The sequence below is a fragment of the Spermophilus citellus genome, assembly GCF_964194105.1.
Source record: "Spermophilus citellus genome assembly, chromosome: 13".
In the NCBI taxonomy this organism is placed as follows: Eukaryota; Metazoa; Chordata; class Mammalia; order Rodentia; family Sciuridae; genus Spermophilus; species Spermophilus citellus.
The window spans coordinates 18,244,339-18,264,972 of NC_138193.1; positions in this window are offsets into that span (position 1 = coordinate 18,244,339).

Consider the following 20,634-nt stretch of genomic DNA (forward strand, 5'->3'; position numbering starts at 1 on the left):
TTCTGGGCCTTCTTAGTAGGCACAGGTGGTGTAGTCTTGAGTTGGGATCTTTCTGAGTGGGCAGGAAGGAGGCTGCACTGACAGGGAAGCCAGAAGGCCTGGGCTCCCACACTCTACCTCCACACCTGCATCCTCAGGAGCCTCTCTGAAGCCACAGCCTTGGCCTCTCACGTGCACCACAGAGTCCATCCCTTAACCCTCTTCTCAATTATTACTTTTGAATCCCTGGTTATCTGTTAGTCATTTGTCCTCAGCTACAAGAAATATTATTGATATGAGCTGGACATCTGGGTTCCTTACAGAATCTGTCCCAGTTATGGATACAATAGGATCAGCTCCTTGAGGAATAGTGAAGATTAGCAGTGCAGCTTCATGGGACCCAGAGTCTAAAATCCTAATCATGTTATGCCTAAGTTCAACCAGTAGGTGGAAGACAAGCCACAGCCAACCAGTCACCTTGTCTTAGAAATATCAGAAAACAGAGAGTGGACCACAACACACAGCACACGCCTCACACACAGAGTCCACCTAGCAATGCTCCCACCATCCACAGTCACATCCTGGGTGCTCTGGCTGACTGTATTTTCTACACCTTATTCTATGACAAGCAGAGCCTTTCTAGTCCTAATTTCTCACATCCAAAAAGCTCAGAAATATGAATGTTTGGGGATGGATTCCAGTGGGTTTTGGATTATTGTATGGAAATTCTCAGTTATTAAATGATGAAAAATTTCCAAAATCTAAAAAACATTGAAGTCTAAAGCACTTTCAGTTTCCCACATTTAGAAAAAGGATCTTCAATGTGCGTTCTACTTTCCATCATTAAAATGTTTGATCATGATCACATACAAACAGGAACACCATAGACCAAGATTATTTATAACTGTAATGCCTTAAAATTTAAAAATATTCTAAATAAATTTATGAGAACCAAATTGATAAACTAACCCATTTTATAAAACACTATTTTAGGTAATGTGCTTTTTGTGCATTTCCAGAGACCCTAGAAGAGAAAGCTAAAGGAATTCTAGTGCAGCAGACCCCAAATGGAGATGAGTGGGTTTTTCCTTTTTTTTTTTTTTTTTGAGTCATTTGACAAACATTAGAGAGAAGGTTAAAAGACAAAAAAAGTGTCTGATGATAAGGAAGGGTGGAACAGTCTTATCTCTAATTTTAGGGACCATGTGAGATATTGTATTGATACAGACCTCAGCCTCACTGTCTCTGTCTCCAGGGGAACGGCAAGCTGGAGTGTGGGCAGCTCATGACCCTGGCACCAGCAAAACCCTAGGCAGAGACTTGGAGGCCTCATGTTTGCTGCATCCTGCAGGCCCAGTGGCATCCCAGCCTGGCTTATGGGCAGTGGGTCATGGAGAGACTTCCCCCTGTCCATCAACAGCCTTGAACTTGGATGCCACAATTCCTAACTCTCAGGAAGCCTCAGGGGCCACTACAGCCTCCCAGGTGATTCCAGAGGTAAATAACAACTGCTATCTGCCTTCAATCCCTTTCTGCCTGGTATATAATCGCTCTCTCCATAGACACAAAGTAAGACTTCTGCAGTTTTCTATTTCCTTTGCCCCTGAAAAGGAGATTGTAGGAGAGAGAAAACCCACCTTTATTCATGTATGTGAGATGCTTGGTCCCTTAGACCTTCTTTTGCTTCCCCAGGTACACGGCAGAGGTTAAACAGGATGGGGGAGTATTTACTATTACATGCAGGTGAGCAGGAGGAAATGGAGGCTCAGGGAGAGCCATAAACACCCAGGGCTATGCTCAGAGTTAACAGTGACTACACAAGAACAACTGTGTGCCAGGGTCCCTGTATACTTCTCCTCTCTTCCTGACCCAGTGACAGCCTCCTCTGTCCAGGACAGAGCCTGCTAATGATGGCTGCAGCAATTGTCCTCAGGACCTGCTAACAGGGCATTTCCTCTGCATTCCAGAATAAGGCCTTGGGAGAGTTCTGTGTATTGTGACTCTCAAATGTGGGGCCCCATCTCCTTCATGCTTTGTGTCTCTGCAGAAGTTGCCCAGCTGTAGCCTCTCCTCCACACACAGAAGGCTCAGGGCTCCATGGAGGAGGGGATTTGTGGACAGGCAGGCTTTCCTGTAGCCAGTTTATTATGTCCATATCCAGGATCTGGTATCCTAACCGCGTGTTGTGTGTGTCTCTCTCTATCTCTTTTTTTTTTTTTCTCACAAACCAGACTTCTTCTCTTTGCTAGAACCTGAAAGTGGAAATTGTGAACTCAGCTAAGACAAGGACATACCTGGACATCAATTCACTAAGTCACAAAGTGCTTCAGGCATTTTTCAGAAAATGCATTCAGAGTCCACTCAAGCATTGTTTGAAACAGGCTCTGACAGGACAGAAATGGAATCGGAGGCAGCTTTACTAACATCACCATTTCATGATCCTTCATTTAGATCCTGACACCTCCTCCAGAGGGAGCATGTGACTGTGTAGAGGACAATTACTTTCTACAACCTGTGAAACTCCCCATACACATTCTCACCATCCAATACACAAGTTGTTCTTCCACAATCCCTGTCTGCCAACCACACTACTGCCACCTAGTGGGGAAGTGGATCTGAGCTTCCTGCTCCTGGCTCCTTGCCAGCTCACCTCAAGCAACTGGCAGTTTACTTTTATAAGAACTCAAGTCACTGTATAGACTTCTGTGTGCACCAGGCAGTGAGCTATGATTTATTGCTAACTGCTTTCTTTTTAAAAAAAATATTTAATTGATTTCATTTTTTAAATACATGGCAGTGGAATGGATTACAATTCTTATTACACATAGAGCACATTTTTTTCATATCTCTGTATATAAAGTATGTTCACAGCCATTCATGACTTCACACATGTGGCTTTCATGGAAAGGTTTCTCATTCCCAGAACTGGCATCCTTTGAGATCACTAGAAAAACAATTCCCAGGAGAACACTCCTCATGACTCCCTGCAAACACTTCCTGTGCAACAACCAAGAGAACTCACAGAGCTCCCATCTTGGCTTTTATTCTCTAAGCAATGACATCCCATGATTCAAAGCACTGAAGCCCAGTTTAGTAACTCCTCTGAAGGGACTGGAAGGGCCTGAGCTCTTGTGCTAGGTTCCCTGGTTCTCAGAGTGCTGCACCCAGTGTACTCAGTATGTGTTCGTGGAACCACAAGTGAGTCAGAGTAGAGCCTGGATTAGTCAAAGGCCACCTGCAGAACTGCTCTGCACACACCTCCAACAGCCCATCTTCCTGTGAACTTCATGGATACAGAGCAATTATACTCATGGAGCTCAAAGTAGTGTGTTTGGCTAAACCCCCTCCCCTGTGTCATGTCCTGTCCCCATAGAGTGCAATTATGGGGAAATGATACCACAGAAAACACATAGGATAATGTGTCATGAGCAGGCTGGTCTGTCCTTCAGGGGAAAATATTGTGCACTGGGTCCCCACAGTGTGGTCTGGCATTGATCACTGATGGGAAGCAGGAGGAAAAAGATCCAGTGCTCCTCATCCAGGTGAGAGAAGGTGCCCACCCTTCAGGGTCTCCCAGCTCAGTGGCTGAGCCTTTGGGGGTCGGTGACTCAGAATCTTGGTTGGTCACATTCATAGTCTCCTCCTGGCTCCAGAGAGGGGATGGGCATGGTCTAGAGCCCAGCTCTTCAGGAGCTGAGGACATCCTCTTAAAATTAATAAAGAGAAGGTGGAAATGAGTGGATTCAGACCTCCAGCTGTGCTCAGGATGGAGAAGTCTGTACTTCCTTTCCTACAGACAAATGTACTCACATAACTGCTGTGCACCTGTGACCAGGACATGGACATTAGTGCCCTGTCTCATCCCATCTCCATGGCATTTCACATGTGCTCAGTCACCCCCTAGTGTCTTCTGTAGCAAATGGCCCAGTGGAGACTTCCCAGGTGCTGTGGAGCCAGGTCTCCTCAGCCTCCTTCAGCCTGGGGTGGCAGCCTCTGCTCTCTTGGATCTCAGGGTCCTGTCCTGAAGGTGCTGCGCCAGTGGCCCTGTAGAATATCCTCACAGAGTATGCAGTATCCCTCAGGACTGAATTCTGCTGCTTCATCCAGCATTGTGGTAACTCTACTGCCATAAAATAGCCACCCCCCCCAACACCACCACTGGGCAGCTTCAACAGAAATGGACTTTCCCATGACTGTAGAACCTAAGGTAGACATCAGGGCACCAGATGGGCTGTTCTGTTCTCCCTTGGCTCTTAGATGGCCATCCTCCTGTGTTTTGCATGTTTCTTCCCTGGTGTCTATGAGACCTAATTTCTCTTCCATTAGGACATCAGTCATATTGGATTAGACCTCAAAATCAAACCTCACACTTGCATAATTACATCTTTTAACACACTATGAAGTTGTGCAGGCCACAGCCCCAGCCTGTGAATTTTGAGGAACACAGCTCAGCCCATAGCGGGTGGGCAGAAGTGTGCAGAGAGATACTCTGCTCTTCTCATGGCCTCCTGCCAGGTGGGGCATGACTTCATGTCCTACACCTTAGTGATTCTCTTGAAACCTAGGCTCAGGGTGTCACCAGAGTTCTCCAATGATTGTTTTTCCCTTTAAAACTATAAGATTTTCTCTTTTGAATTATCATTATACACTAATGAGTTCATATGTTCTTCAATAGTCAGAATATTGTGATCATTAATTATTTTAATACTTCAAATTCTCTAAATTTTTCTACTTGCTTGTCGCGTCTACCCGCCAGCAGGAATGACGACAACAACAGGATTCTTCTTTAACACGCTTTATTGGGAGCATCCATTAGGTATTGTTGAGAGAAAGGACCCCGAGCCCGAAAAGACCACCCCTTATATACTTCAACTGCAGCCCTGCTCGTACACCATTGGACAAAGAGCGCATAGCAACACAGCAGCAGCCAATAGAATGATAGACCCGGCACTTGTACACAAGGCAGGACACACCCAGTTCCAGCTTGTGCTCAAAACAACAAGCACTTCTTGAAAACAGTTTGTTCCAGGAGCTGGATAACTGATACATTCCATTCTAGGGAGTGGCTGAAAACAAAGAACTGGGTCTCCGCCCAAGAATTAGGCTCATGCCCACACAAGGCAGCACAGCAAAATAGCTCACCACAGTTCCCCCTTTTTAGTTTTGTTCGAGCCATTTGAAATTCTCCCGATCCAGGAAGTGTCCTCATGATGACCGCTCCGATCAAGGGTGGCATTCAAAGGCCAAACAAGGAAGTCACCTTTCTGAGTGCAATGGGCAACATTTACCCTTCAGAGTGCAAAGGCTGTCTTCCTAAGACATGGAAGCCTTCCAAGGTGCAATGACAACAAGGTCACTTGGTGTGCAAAGGCCATCCATATCTAAATAGAGGGCTTAAGATTTCGTCAAGCTGGCTAGCCAAATTTGTGGGGAGGCCCCAGCTTCCAGTGCAGCGAGCGCCTGAACTACCTTGACTCTATCACTCCGCTGCATGCGTCGCATACGACAAATCATCCAAAGGCATAAGACAAGGCCACAAAGAAGCATAGCACCAAATAACCCAACCTTTACCCACTCTTTAAAGTAGGAAAATATAGAAGAAGCCCAGGAGGCGAAGTCTGCAACAGAAAGAGGTTCCACGCGTGTTCCATTTAAGTTGGCAATCTGAGACAGCAGTTCTTGAGTGAGTCACTCTCCTTCCTGGGTCCAGTTTCCCTGTAAAAATCTAGACAATCTATTACTCCGTTCCACAGAAGCAGTCATATTGTAATATAAAGGAGTAACACACACATACTTATAATGAGATACACATCCTAACTGAGTAATTTTGTAAACTTCCTCTACTTGTTCTTGTATTATATCTACTCTTTGATTAAGCAAGTAAATACCAGCTGTAAGATGTCTATTGATTTCTTCCACTGTAGTTAAGGCTTTAGCTGTTTGATCTACTACACTATTAATGACTTGAGCTGTTTGTACCTGAGAGGCCATAGCTATGGCTGCAGTGGTAGCTGCTGCGGCAGACGCCACAATAGCTGTAACCACAGCAGCTGTAATGCCGAAATCTCTCCTTTCCCTGACCAACTGTACCAGGGGAAAAGAACTAGGATCGGCCTCAACTGGCATGGGCACAAAGGTTGGAACCTTTACCACCAAGGCCAATGACAAGGAAGTATTCCAACACTGGGTTAAATAACACTCTTTTACAGTACAATCAACTATAGTAGAATTGTCAGTATGATTAAAAAGTAAGAACATGAATGGCGGCTGAATGCATATTTCAGCAGCAGGAAAAGAAATATTATAGAATTCTTCATTGATAGTGATACTTGATAAGTATTTTTTGATCCCAAATTGACATGCATTTCCAGAAACATTTTTAATCCAATGAACTCCCTCGTTTAAATAGGCTATAGCGGAACCTCCCCTTGAGGTTCAGTGGCAGGATATCTAAGACAGATTCCACTCTCACTATAAGCAGGCTGATTCTGAAGATATTACCACTTATTTCTATGAACAGTATGATGAGTGTCCTCCCACAGGGATACAGGCCATGACACAAACCTCCCAGAGAGTAAGTGTGAGGCTGGGCTGCCCCAGCTGCTCCTCCTGCTGCCTGCTCCTGCTGAGGACACCACTCAGAGGCAGCCAGGCACTGGGAGACATTGGTAGTGTACGGCTCTGGCGAAGCGTCCGGCGAAGCGTCGGAGAAGGAGAGACCACACGAGACTAGCTCCATGCAATGGCAAGGGGGATTTATTAGGGATCCGTTCCAGCGTGCTGGGGCTCCATGCTCACTCAAGAAGGGAGAGCAGCCCAGAGCCCAGAGCAGAGGTCAAGCAGAGCTTAAGTACACTTTTTGGAGAGGGTGGGGGGCTTTGCATACATCAGAACAAATCATCATGAGGCACGGGAAAATTGAACAACAACTCTGATACATGATTAGTCCATTCGTTGGTGGGAACAGGCTGGGCAGGGGTGATTGGTCACTTCTAAACTGGGTACACATTCAAACTGATTGGTTCGGGCCCTGTGACAAACTGCACAGGGCCCTAGGCTGAATGGCCAGTAGGGCGTTGTCTTAACTGTCTCAGGAATCTGGGTGTAACAGAGGAATCTAATAATACCCAATCTTTTATATTTTAATTCAAGCTTTCCAGCTTAGAAACTTTACCCTTTCATTCCCCACTCCTTTTTCTGACTACTTTTAATCTTAAAAGTAATGAATCATAATTATTGGGGAGTCTCATTTTTCATCTCTGTCAGTGGAGCATATTGCCTTCTGATTACCATGGGTTGTCCTGTGTTTCCTGGAATCATTTTTAGCATGGCCTCCATTTTAGATTTCACTCGGTATTAGACCCCGATTTATCTAACTACACTGACTACCTAACTTTAAATCTGGCTTCATTCACCCCTCTAATTTGGGAACTCCTTACTGCTGTGAGGAAGGGGGACGAAGAGGATCTCTCTGGCTTCTTCAGGCTGAAAAGGGATGGTGTGGGGCAAGCAGTTTGGAGTCCCCCTTAAAAATATTGGGTCTATTGAGTGGTCCATGCTAAAAGTCCAATTGAGAAGTAATAGGCTGGAGGGCCATTCGAGTGATAGGAGGTCTATAAGAGAAACAAGAATTCATTAGTACTGGAACCAGATTGATGCAGCAAGAAATGCCACAGCACAGAAATATGCCAATGAGTATAATGGCCAAGACAAAGATCAACAATGTTTTCTATCAGGCAGTACCAGGAACTAGGAGTTAAGATACTGTTTCCACGACAATGTTGCTGAGGACATGGCTTCTATCTGAGCATGTAAATCTTTAAGGATATTTGTCACATTGTCAGAAATATCAGGGATGTCAACACAACATTTAGGGTTACAGATGTCTTTTCCCTTAAGATATAGTCTAATAATTTAATGCCATCTGATACTGCAAAATCCTTTTACTAGTATGACCTCTGTGTCTAATAAAGAAATCTTTAATTCTGCTACTCAGGGCTGGATAACCATACTAGCAAACATCAAGCCTACCTGTGTTGGTTAGAAATAAATGCCTTAGACTAAAACTACTCTAGCAGTCCTTTTGACAGTTATCAGGCATTTCTGTCTAAGAATCTCTTTTATAGCCTCCAGTCTACTTATTTATGGAAGTTACATTTAACTATTATTATCATTTAATATGTCCAGGAACAGCTGTGCTTTGGTTTTGACTGTCTTTGCTAAGTGTTTAAGATGAAGCAAGTCAAACTGACTTATGTTTCTACCTATTGTTAACAGCTGAGTCTCCTGGGAGTCCTCGGGAACTTCACAGCAGCTTCTCAGTTCTGCTAGTGCCATTTGCGCTGGGATGGGTCCAGGCCTTGCTTGACCATACGGCTTCCCTCAGAAGCATCAGGGATGTCTTCCTTCTCTGATGACCCTCCTCTTTACAGCAAATGCACTGATTGGCCTTCTGCCCTCCACTGGTCTCATTAATCTCCCTGCTCGGGAAGTTATGTGGCCTAGAGTTGCAGAGCCCTTTGAAAAAGTTCCCTATTCCCTGATTCAGACTGACTCAGAGGGCAAGAGCCAAATTTTTAATTTTAAAACTTAATCTTAAACATCTAGCAAATAAGTTAACAGCCTTATATTAAGAGTACTGGGCTTTAGTACCTATCTCTCTATCCTGTAAGTGATAACTCCTTTTAACACATTATCTTAAATTAACCCAGGTTGTGAGTTCTTAAAGCAGTACCTCTTTAAAACATTAACAGGCAATCCTTAGTCCATCTAAAAGCAAACTACAAAACAAGACTAACTAGGGTAAGAACATATTTAGTCTATGTAATAGCTACCTAGAATTTTGGCAGAGTTGTACATTATAATCCCCTGTTTGATATCCTGGCAATTGTGACAAAAACCAACTTTTGGGCACAACTTTAAATGCACTGAAATCTGGCCTACTTCTTTCATAGTCACTTTCACATGCAGTGAGATGTGACATAGAGCCTTATCTCAAGTAAGGCAGGGCTCTTCATGAGTCTTAAATACTATAGTTCTAAAGCTGATCTTTGCTTTTTAGACATCATTTTACAAAGTTTACAAAAATTGTTGCTCAAGTTTACATGAATATTAGCTAATACAACATAATATCACATCTAAAACATGAATTAAAGGAAGGCTGGAAGCTTCTAACCTCTTGTTGGAAAGTAGCAAAGTGTTTTTGTGTTTTATAATAAAACCTTTACCCAGATTAGGCTCTCATTAACTTAAAAATACATTTAAATTGTATCTCAGTGTAGAAAGCAACATAGAACTTTACATATCTTACTGATAACAAGTCCAGTTATAGAACTTAAATGATAAATAAATTTCCAACATGTTTTTTTTTCTTTGAACCTAAAATTACCATACAACTTTGGAACACCAGCTTGTAAAGCTTCTACCTTACAGACTTGTATACCTGGAAGATATGAACACATTAGTAACATCACAATTACATTGATGATTTTATGCTAACCAAGTTTGGCTTTTAAAGAAATAACATAGCACAATTCTCTAAAACAACAGCACTTGTTTAACCAGCTGCTTAATTTCTTTAAGATTACTTGCTCAAAAACTTACTTATAACCAACTTGCACAGACCTTTTTTATCACTTACTTAAACCCTCTTAATTACTTAATCACATAGACTCTCTTATCCAGAAACACATTTTCCCTCTATTAAATCCATACCTAGAACCTTCTAGTTTCTCTTTTCTATCTGTTAACCTCCTTCTGTTCACATCTTGAAACAATACTTGTAAACTTTTTAATTTAAGCAGATTTAACATTTTATTAGGGCCTTTTTGAACACCTAGAAAAACTTATAAGCTTAATTTAAGACCTCCTTTTTTAACTATTTACCAAATTTAAATTGAGCCATTTGAATCACGTGAATCAAAGATATTTGGATCCATTTTTATTTTTTTTATGAGCGCTCCTCATCTGTCAATTGTCATATCACTGCATGACATATGGACATACACACAGACATATGGACATACAACACGTAACACAAGTGTAACACATAACACAAAAGGCCTTGCAGCTTTCTCAGGTGAAATCTCATTGCAATGTTTAAAAAACTCCAGTTGATCAAAAATAGAACTTATCAGAAAAACATTAACTTGTCTGTAGGATAAAAATCATGAGCTCAAAAATAAACATAGAATCTAAGAAAAGGCAAAAGTCCTAGAAAAAATTGACCTGCCAGTAATTAGTAAATGCCATACAATTTACTCTTTGGTTTAATCTAGTTTGAGTTCCCATGAAAAGACACCTTTACCCTTTTTTTTTTCCCTTGGGCCTCAGATCTGTCTCCTACTGAGTGCTCCAGGCTTCTTCTATTTGCATATCAATTTAAGTCCTGGCTGAGGTCTGGAAGGAACTGGGAAAACTGGAATTTTGAGCAGAAACTTCATGTCTAAGGCATTTTAACCATAAGTCACAATTTTCAGGTTTGGAAGTTGAAAATATGGGAAAAGTTTAAGATACAATTTACAAAATTTCATCTTTGTACCTTCCTACACTAGAAAAACTTGCTCACACAAAACTGAAAATAGGATCTTTCTTGATAATATAAAAGCCACCATCAGAAGAAGTTCCTTCAGGATCATTAAGCTACTTTCTTTGTTCTGAAGTTTCTAAAGTAGTATTAAGTTACATTAAATTTGCCTAAAAAATTTTAGAAAGAACCACACACTACCATGCATATCTGAAATTAAGCTTTGAAAATTCCCAAGACTGTTGCTAATTAATGTCATTTCAATAAGCCAGACCAACGTTTTAATTCAACACTTTTTTCCTAAATCTTACACACAGAGAAACAGATACCAAATCATAATTTACTATCCTTGCCCAAATCAATGCACTGTATACCTAGTGAAATCTCCTTAGGCTACACAGTTCAAAAATTGATGAAAAAAATAAAACTGAATGATTGGGAGTTACTTGCCAACTTGGAAGTAGAGTTCTTTTAATTTTCTATCCTAAGTATTTAAGTTCTCTGGCATGCATTATCTGAAATCAAACTAACCAATTACCTAACCCCAACTTTTAACTGCAAGATTATGCAGTGCTTCAAACTCATTTAGATACCAGATGTTACAATGAAACATCTTTTAGACACACATTTAGCCTAGATTATCCCCAAGAAACAATCTATAATAACATTTAAAACAGACCAGATAAGAAAAAAATCTCTCCAGGTTTTGAACTTTCATTTAATTATGACTCCTGTCAGTGGCACCTTAGATTTTTCATGAGTGGACCATATGTTCTCACATAGGGGCAACTATAGGTGTAAAATCAAAGGTCTCAGTGTGACTGACTTTACTGCATTTAGGTGGAGTAATCCTTACAGTGCAGGGGAAAAAATGAGGAAATTTCCCCAAAGCGAAAATGGCTCTGGCAGCTGCTGGGAATTCCTCAGTTTTCCCTTTCACTTATAAGATTAGCTTCTCCACTTTGGTTTGACCTTAGGCACTAGGCATTTTTTTTTCTAACTTTGTAGTAGCCAGCTCCCAAAATGCTCATCCTCTGCTTGCAGTTGTTTCGAGTGCTAGGCTTCCCCAAGAAAGCAGAGTGGAGACTTCTAAGGAGTGTTAAAATTTGTGACTGAAAATTTGGTTCCCATCTCTAAAGCCAATTAACACCAATTTAATAATGAGGACAGGGCTTTGAGAAAAGTCAAAGCGAGATGTCAAAGTTGTTAAATCCTCAGCAGGCATCTCTATTTGCATTCAAGCCGATTACGGGAGGGAAAGAAAACATTGCTTTCCTAGTCTCAGTATTTATACTTAGATGGAATTTATCATCCGCCTTGGGCTGCATTTCCAAGCAGCCCGACTCGAGGAAGACCCGTTCGCTTCTTTGGCCCCGGGATTTGGTGATCACTGCAGCCGGGGAGGGCTGTAACACTCGGGGGGTTTGGGGACCCGGTCCCTTTTATCCCCATGAGGGAGGGAGAGGGCCGGGTTCCCCCGAGCCGCTTTTTCTTTGCTCGCTGGGAGGACAGAGGGGGGGCAGTCCCCCACCAACCCCGCCCACTCTGCTGTGGTGCAAGTGCACCCGGTGGCAACCGGTTGCCAGCAGAGGAGGGGGAGGAGGGGCGGTCCCCCGCAGACCTCACCCCCCATTCCGTCCGCCCGTCCCTCAAACCTGCTGGAGCATTCCCCCCCCTCCCGGGAGGGGAGATGGCCAGGGGCGGAGAGGACAGGTGGGTGGAGGGGCCAGGAGGAACAGGGACAGGACAGATCCACCATACCGCCGGGCGGAATCCTCCCAGCAGACTGCGCAGACCCCACCCATGCAGGAAGAGATTCGAAGAGGTCCTGAAAGGTTAGAAGTCATGATCTGGATGGCCATGCAGGCCCAGCTGAAAGACAATATCTCTGACTTTGCAGATTAGAGAGAGATATGGAGGGACTCTCCTGGGGGCCATTTAACTCCGAGGGTGGGCCATTCTGAAGCGCAGAGAGACAATACAAACGTGACGCAAACACGGACACACAGTAAACGTTTAACACAAATTCAGAAGCAAAAATTAAAGACAGACAGTGAATTCAACAGAAAGAGTTGCCGACAAAACCAGACGGGTTGGCAGCAAAATACACTGACGAGGGTTCATCCGCCCCTCTACCTGATGGGGGGCACCTCCGTCCCCCCGAGTCCCCCAAAGCGTCCCTTGGGGGCTGGCCTGTGGCTCCCTAGACACGTCTGCCTGCCACCGCCAGGGGGAGCTTACGCTCTCCACTGACAGCCACACACACACACTGCCAACCCCACCCAAGGCTCTGAGAGCTTATGCCCTCTGGGGACTTACGCCCACCATTGAGCCGCCAGAGACCAAACCTGAGTGATCGCACCTGAGAGAAGAAGGAGGGGAGAGAGAGAGAGAAAGAGAGAGAAAGAGAGAGAGAAAGGCACCTTACATACCCCTGAAGCAGTTCGTTGGGTCTCCCTGTCTGGCGATGCGCAGTTCCCAGCCAACGCACCAAATGTAAGGGTGCGGCGAAGCGTCAGAGAAGGAGAGACCACACGAGACTAGCTCCATGCAATGGCAAGGGGTATTTATTAGGGATCTGTTCCAGCGCGCTGGGGCTCCATGCTCACTCAAGAAGGGAGAGCAGCCCAGAGCCCAGAGCAGAGGTCAAGCAGAGCTTAAGTACACTTTTTGGAGAGGGTGGGGGACTTTGCATACGTCAGAACAAATCATCATGAGGCGCGGGAAAATTGAACAACAACTCTGATACATGATTAGTCCATTCGTTGGTGGGAACAGGCTGGGCAGGGGTGATTGGTCACTTCTAAACTGGGTACACATTCAAACTGATTGGTTCGGGCCCTGTGACAAACTGCACAGGGCCCTAGGCTGAATGGCCAGTAGGGCGTTGTCTTAACTGTCTCAGGAATCTGGGTGTAACAGAGGAATCTAATAATACCTAATCTTTTATATTTTAATTCAAGCTTTCCAGCTTAGAAACTTTACCCTTTCAGTAGAAGATTCCAGAGAAGTTCCTCTGCACATGAAACCTCTTTCTGCTTCTTAGGATAAGCAGGCAGAGATGACAGTGAATATTCAAAGGTCAGCAGTCAGAAGGGATGGGCTCCAGTGGAAGTCTTACTCAAAGACAGAGACCACACCAGGAGTCTAACCTGTACAAATCCTAATGGGCATCATGAAGACTTTTGCCAAATATAAAATCCCATGAGGCTTACCTGTGGGAACACTCTAGCCAACTCTTCATCCCAGAGATGCAGGAAAATGGAAGGTGGCAGTGAACCCAGATGGGATTCACAGGAAGGGTTAAGCCTTCAGGCTGAAGTGCAAACCAAGGACCTTGACCTTTTCTCAACACCACTTTAACATAGATTGATCTAAGCTCAGACAGTAAACCACATAAGCTCCTAAATTAGCACACCCATAAGGGTGTGTCAGACCCCCTCCCTTTTTGAGGGACTTATCTCACTTTTCCTAAAATAAATCCTACTCCATTTACCCTTCCCTTCCATTATTATCCATGAATTTTATTCCATGAAGTCAATTGGCAAAGCAGAAAACCAGTCTCTTCTCAAACCTCTGGATTCACTGGTGTCCCTCCTGATTTAATGAAGGACAAACATCAATGGATCTGAGGGGTTTGGTTTATAGTAAGACTTTGGATTTAAATAGAAATGAGAAGTCACTGTGTGTGTTCCAAACAGGAAATCTTCTAAAGCACAAGGGATGGGAATCTAAACTGCAGGCTCTCACAGTTCTGGGAATGTGGTCATGAAGGGGCAGATACAGAAACAGAACACAGAGAGGGCAATTGTGACAATGGAGGACCTTCTGCTCCTGTGTTAGAGCCCAGAACACCTCTGCAGAGGCTGTCCTTGGAAGAATCATGGAATATGGATAAATTGAGTCCAAGTGGCAAGGTTTGAAAGACCAGGGCCACCTGATAGGAATGCAGATGCTGGACCTGGGAGATTCCTTGGTGCTGCCCTCAAACCAGAGCTCACTGCCACTGAAGGCCTAGGCTGGTGCCCCTATCTTTCTTGGACCTGTATGGGAGCCCAGGTGTGTGGCGATGCCCTCAGCAGCCTGCTACACCTCATAGATTACTCTCCAGTCCTCACTCTGTCCATGTGTCTCCTGCAGGTGCAATGGATGATGTGGAATCTTCCTCTTCTTTACCCTCCTTCTTAGATGAGATCCCTTGGGGAGCTTCTAGACAGGTGTCAGAATCAGGGTCCTTTGAACTGTATTTCCAGAAGCCATGGTGAGTCCAGCATTTACCAGCTGACCTTCCCCTGTGGTCACTGTGGTTCAGGCCCACCATGGCCATAGGTAGGCTCCCTTGCTGAGGCTTCTTGTGAGTTGATGATTTTATGTTTTCAGTGTGTAGCTAAGGCCATGATGTGGGTGTGATGGTCAATGTGTGGTCAAGGCCATTAACCCTCTGAGTCAGCACATGCACTCAAGGTCATAAAATGTAACCTGTGATCAGGAGCCATGTGTACCCTGTTGGCCGGGGCCTTCTTTTTTTGAACTGCACATTAAAAGAGCCTAGGAAAATGGCTCAGGGATGGGGTCTAGCTACAGGTTGTTATCCCCTCTGAATAAAGGATTACCAGCATTCCCACCTGCCTCACATCCTTCAACTTCTAGATCCTGAGCCTCACTTCCTGGGCCTGAGTCTAAGCCTCACAAAGGCAGTCATTATTTCCAGCTCTTGGAGTTCTGTAAGGAAGGAGAGGACACAGAGTACTTTCTATGTGCCACAAAGTGCCTTCAGCAAGTTGAAATCACATTATGAAAGCTTCATTAAATCACAGAGTCCACAGTAAAGGAAGAAATTACAAGCAAAGATAAGGATCCTTTCCCAAAACAATGAAATCTTCCTACCAAATGCAAAGCAAGCCAAGTGTGGACGTGGAGTAATTCCCATCCTGTTCAACGTGTCAGGCTAAACAGAGTCATCTGTGTCACTGAGAGCTGTATTGAGAGCAGAGTTCCAGAGCCACCGAGGCCTGCAGATGAGAATCTGCACTTCTAGAATGTGGAGTGGTCTGTACACATGAGATTGGGGGGACTACCTGTAGGATACAATTATTATAGATAGAGTTGTTAATCTGCAATAGGCAATTTAATGAGATTTCAATATAAACACTTATTAATAAAAAATACCAATTAGTCATTTTTCTGTTGCTATAGCAAAATTCCTGAGCTAAGTAAGTGCTGTGTAAAGGAAAGTTTTGTTTCATAATTTTCAAGCCTTAAAGTCCAAGGTTGGGCAGTCTCACCTGTTGTCTGCAGGCGAGGCCCCCCTGGGCAGTGTCACAGCATAGTGTGTAGGTGGGAAGGGCACCAGCTGCAGGTTGCAGTGGTCAAGCCTGTGGTGTGGCCAAACTTATGACCACCCACTCTGGAGAGGACTCCCTCTGTATGTGAGTCCAGCAATTTTCCTTCCAGGGGCAGCAACTCCATTGACCTGGCCCCTCCCATCAGGCCCCACCTCTTAAAGAACCAACCATTTCCTATCATGGCCACACTGGGACAAAACCTCCATTACAGGACCTCCTAGAGGAGGACCAATTAGGATCTCAGCAACTTCAATTTTCACCTTATAATTAATATGTAATTAATTGACATATTTGAACATTATTGCCCTTAACAAAGCAGAATGTGTACAGGCATTTCTCAACTACTTGATCAACTGGTGGACCATCTTGGCTGGTCACTTGGCTTCCTCCTGCACCCTCCCATGAGAATTCTGTGGGTGTCATTCTTGTCCACAATGACTCCCGTGTTTACACATCATGGTAATGCACACATGAACATAGGAACAGGAGGGAGAGCAGGAGGGCAGAGCACCTGGATCAGGGGAGGACAAAGGACAGGATGGGAAAGGACTGGGCAGGAGACTGGGCACAGTGTGACATCCACACACCTCACTGCTATGTGTGCTCAGAACGCACTGGCACCATTGAAGTAAAACTCCTCTTTGTGAAGATGCTGACATTTAATATTTTCACATCTACCCATTTAATTAGAATGTTTTTAACTTTAGAATTTGTATGAACAATAATCAATTCATTACATTATTTAGAAAAATTGAAAGTAAGTCATAATTGAAAAAAAAAGAATAAACTGCATAGAATTTCTGGAAATTTATGTGTTTGCTTATCATATAAATTTTGGTGGTCAGTCTTGAGAATCCTGAGAACCAAGAGTGTAAACAGGCAAGGGTCCCTCAGTGTTTGGGAACAGCAGTCCCTGGTTCCCTGTACCTGGCATGTCCAAAATTGATCCTCCAGTGAGTGACAACAGACCATGACTTAGAGAAGGTGGTGTGCTGCCTCAGAGGCCTCTGATCTCAAGATCCACCATGACATTTGAGTTTGGAGAAGCCCCTCTGGAGGATGGATCTCTAGTTTACAGATGAGAAAGACTCCTGTGGAAGATACTTTTCCCATCATCCATTGAAAATTAAGAATCAATTATGGATTTTGAGTGTCAGAGAAAGTTTTCTTTCTCCCTGTCAGGTACTTCTGATTCATGCAAGGGCCCAGGAGAGATCATTTCCAACACTTGTTAACATTGAGCTACCACAGGAGTCTGAAGTACCTGAAGAAGATTGGTTTGTTTGGAGGAAATTTCCTGTCAGATCTAGTGGGTGTGGGATGATTTCCTTCTCCATGTTTGCTGCTGGGAGGGAGTCCAACAGCCCGGCCATCACTCTCCAGAGATTGCCCTGGACACACTGACTACATCTTCATGTCTCTGGTGCTGTATTGGTGCTTCCTTCTGAACTCATAGAAAATCTACGTCTTTGCCAAAGATTTTCACTTTCACCATCAGATCCTCTGCCCACTACTGCAGGCAGTGTGGCCTTCATCTCCTTGGTTTCCCTCCAGTCACAGAAGACATTTTATTTGTTCAAAGTCAGTCCATACCCACACACCCTATTGGCTCTTTCCACCCATCTGCACCCACCAGGGCATTTGCATGCTGCTCCCTGGGGAGGGCCTTCCTGCAAGGCTGATATAAAAGCTCAGCTCTAACCTGGCCTTGACTCACCAGGACTTCTCAGCTCAGCTTCTCAAAATGAGGCTCCCTGCTCAGCTCCTGGGGCTGTTGCTGCTCTGTGTCTCTGGTGAGGACAGAGGGGATGGGGAAGGACAAGGGGGAAGGGGGTGAGCTCATTGCCTCCTACCTGTGATCCCTGCCCATGTTCATGGTGTGAGTTACAGCTCAAAAAATGGGGAAGGTGATGTTCAGATCCATGGAAGGGAAGAAGTATCCTGAAGGGGAAAAAAATGATTTGTGTCCTGGTGAAGACTTGGACCTAGAAACAGGAGATTTATGTGGTCAACCTCTAGACAGGCATTGGACTTGCCAACCTGTATCTTATATGACATTGTATTTTTTTGGTAGGAACCCAAACTACTTACAATGCACACACAAATGATTTAGTTAAGATAGGACCAAGAGAGAAATCATGAAAATGTTTCATAATACTGTGTATAAACTTTTATTTCCATCATTATTTCAGGATCCAGTGGGGATGTGGTGCTGACCCAGTCTCCTCTCTCTCTGCCCATCACCCCTGGACAGTCGGCCTCCATCTCCTCCAGGTACAGTCAGAGCCTCCTACACAGTAATGGATAAACCTATTTGGAATGGCATCAGCAGAATACAGTCCAGTCTCCAAAGCTTCTGATCTATAAGGTTTCCAATCAGTTCACTATGGTCCCAGACAGGTTCAGTGGCAGTGGGTCAGGAACAGAGTTCACACTGAGAATCAGCACGGTGGATCCTGAGGATGCTGGAGTATATTACTGTGGGCAAGGTACACATATTCATCCCACAGTGTTGCAGCCCCAAACATAAACCCCCCTGCCTGGGTGGCCCAGCTGCCACATGTGCTGCTGATCGGGGCAGCAGCTCAGCAGATTGTCTGAGAGGAAGAAGCTGCAGCTGAGGGCTCTGGACCTTGAGTGCCATGGCCACAGCTCAGTCACCACCTACCAAGTTCCCACCAGCTGCAGAAGCCCTGGTATGTCACCAGCAGAATGAAGATTACTGGGAAAAAATGTGCTCCAAGTTGAAATGAAGTAGGCCAAAGTGTAACTAAAAACCGTTCAAAACTACAGAGTTCTTGTGTCAAAACAAACACAGGAAATGATTTTTAAATCATTAGTGCAGTTTCATTATAATACTAGTCTTGTTTTTCACAGGATTTTCAGGAAATATATTAATGGTCATACTCATTAAGCATTATGTTAACAGCTGCACAACAAACAGATGTGAATTGATATTAGTAACATAAAGGGATGAGAACTGTAAGGGAGGGCAATGGTTTAAGGAGACTGAAGTCAAATTGTCACCAGATCGTGTTAAGATGTTATAAATTTAGTGTGTTATATTTCAACCCAAGTTCACCAAAACAAAGAAAACAATAAGCTGTCATATACACAGGAAAAAAGAAAATGGGAAGGAAATCAAAATATTTTACCCCCAAATCAACTAAAGATAAAGGAGGAGATGGACAAATAGACATGAGACAGAAAGATAGGTTTAAAAAAATGGCAAAGGGAATTTTTTCCCCTCTGTAATTCTGCTGTTGTAAATAAATTAACCTCCCATTAAAATATGTAGATTGACAACATTGATTGAAACTGTATGTCTACATGCTCTGTCCAATAGTGTCACCCTAGGTCTTAGAACCAGCAGACCTTGGCAGTGAAAACACGGGAAAATACCATAGGCAAATACTGAGCAAGAGACAAGAAAGGAGTTTATGCTCTTGTCCAACATCTGTAAGTTTGTTAAAATTGTTTTAGAGACAAAGGAGGAAATTATGTAATGAAAACAGAGTCAATTCACCAAGAAGATAGGACAGCCACATACATGTTCACTAAACATGAGGGCTCCAAAACACATTTAAAAACAAGGACAGCTAGGAGGGGCAAACAGACGATAATACAGTAACAGAGGGGACTCCACTATTGTACTTTCAATCATCCCTGGGACAACCAGGCAGAGAACAAGTCAGAAAACAGAGACCTGCAGCCATGTCATCCATGTAACAGACATGTAGGAGGGTTCCACCCACAATGGCATGTTACATGATTGCTCAAGTGCACATGGAATGCTCTCCAAGATGCTGCATGTGTTAGGCCCCAAAACAAATCTCAATGACGTTATAAAGACTTAGAACATAGAACATGCAAATTAGCTCCCCTGAAGAAAATGATATGAAGTTACAAATTAACAGCAGAAAGTAAACTGGAAAATTCACAAATATGAGGAAAATAACATACTTATATATAAGAACTGGGTCAAAGTATAGGTTTTACTCAGTTCTTCATCCCTGAGACACAAAGAGCAGAGAGGAACAACTTAGTTGGTCACGTGGCATAGTGATATTCTTGGGTTCTGAGATTCAATACATGGCCAACTGGCTCCATATCTCTGGGATCTTGGTGAGGCAGAACATCATCTCAGAGGACATGGCAGAGAGAAGCAGCTTAGGACATGACAAGGTCTCCAGGGGAAAGGGGCATAGGGGGCACAGGCAGAACAGCTCTTCCAGGATATCCCCCTGTGACCCACCTCTACCAGCCTTTCCTCAACTGTCTACAATTAACACAGGATCAGTCCATTCAAACTAAGATGGACTGATTATAGCTATTGAGATCTGAATATTTTACCTCTGAAGAACACAAGATTCTGGGGGGACATCTCATATCCATATCATAACCTGCCACTCTTGACCTCCAAAAGCTCATGTCCATATCACAGTGCAAAATGCATTTAGTCCAACTTCAAGGGTCCCATAGTCTTGCCAGTTCCTGAGATATCTCAAGCCCTCTTTCCCATTATTCATGGGCACAGTAAAAATTTCACCATTACCTAAAAGTCCAAGTCCACAGTCTTATATGAACAGCAAGAAAAACTCTTGGGGAAAAGCCAAAATCAAATCCATTGTTCAGTGTCAAAGTGTCAACATTGCCATTTCAAAGGGGAGAAATCGAATCTAAGGAAGAAGGGATGGGACCAAAGAAAGATTAAAAAAATCCAGTTGGGCAAACCCACCCTGCAGCCCCCTATCCTGCACCTGGGCATATGGCACAGTGAAGTTC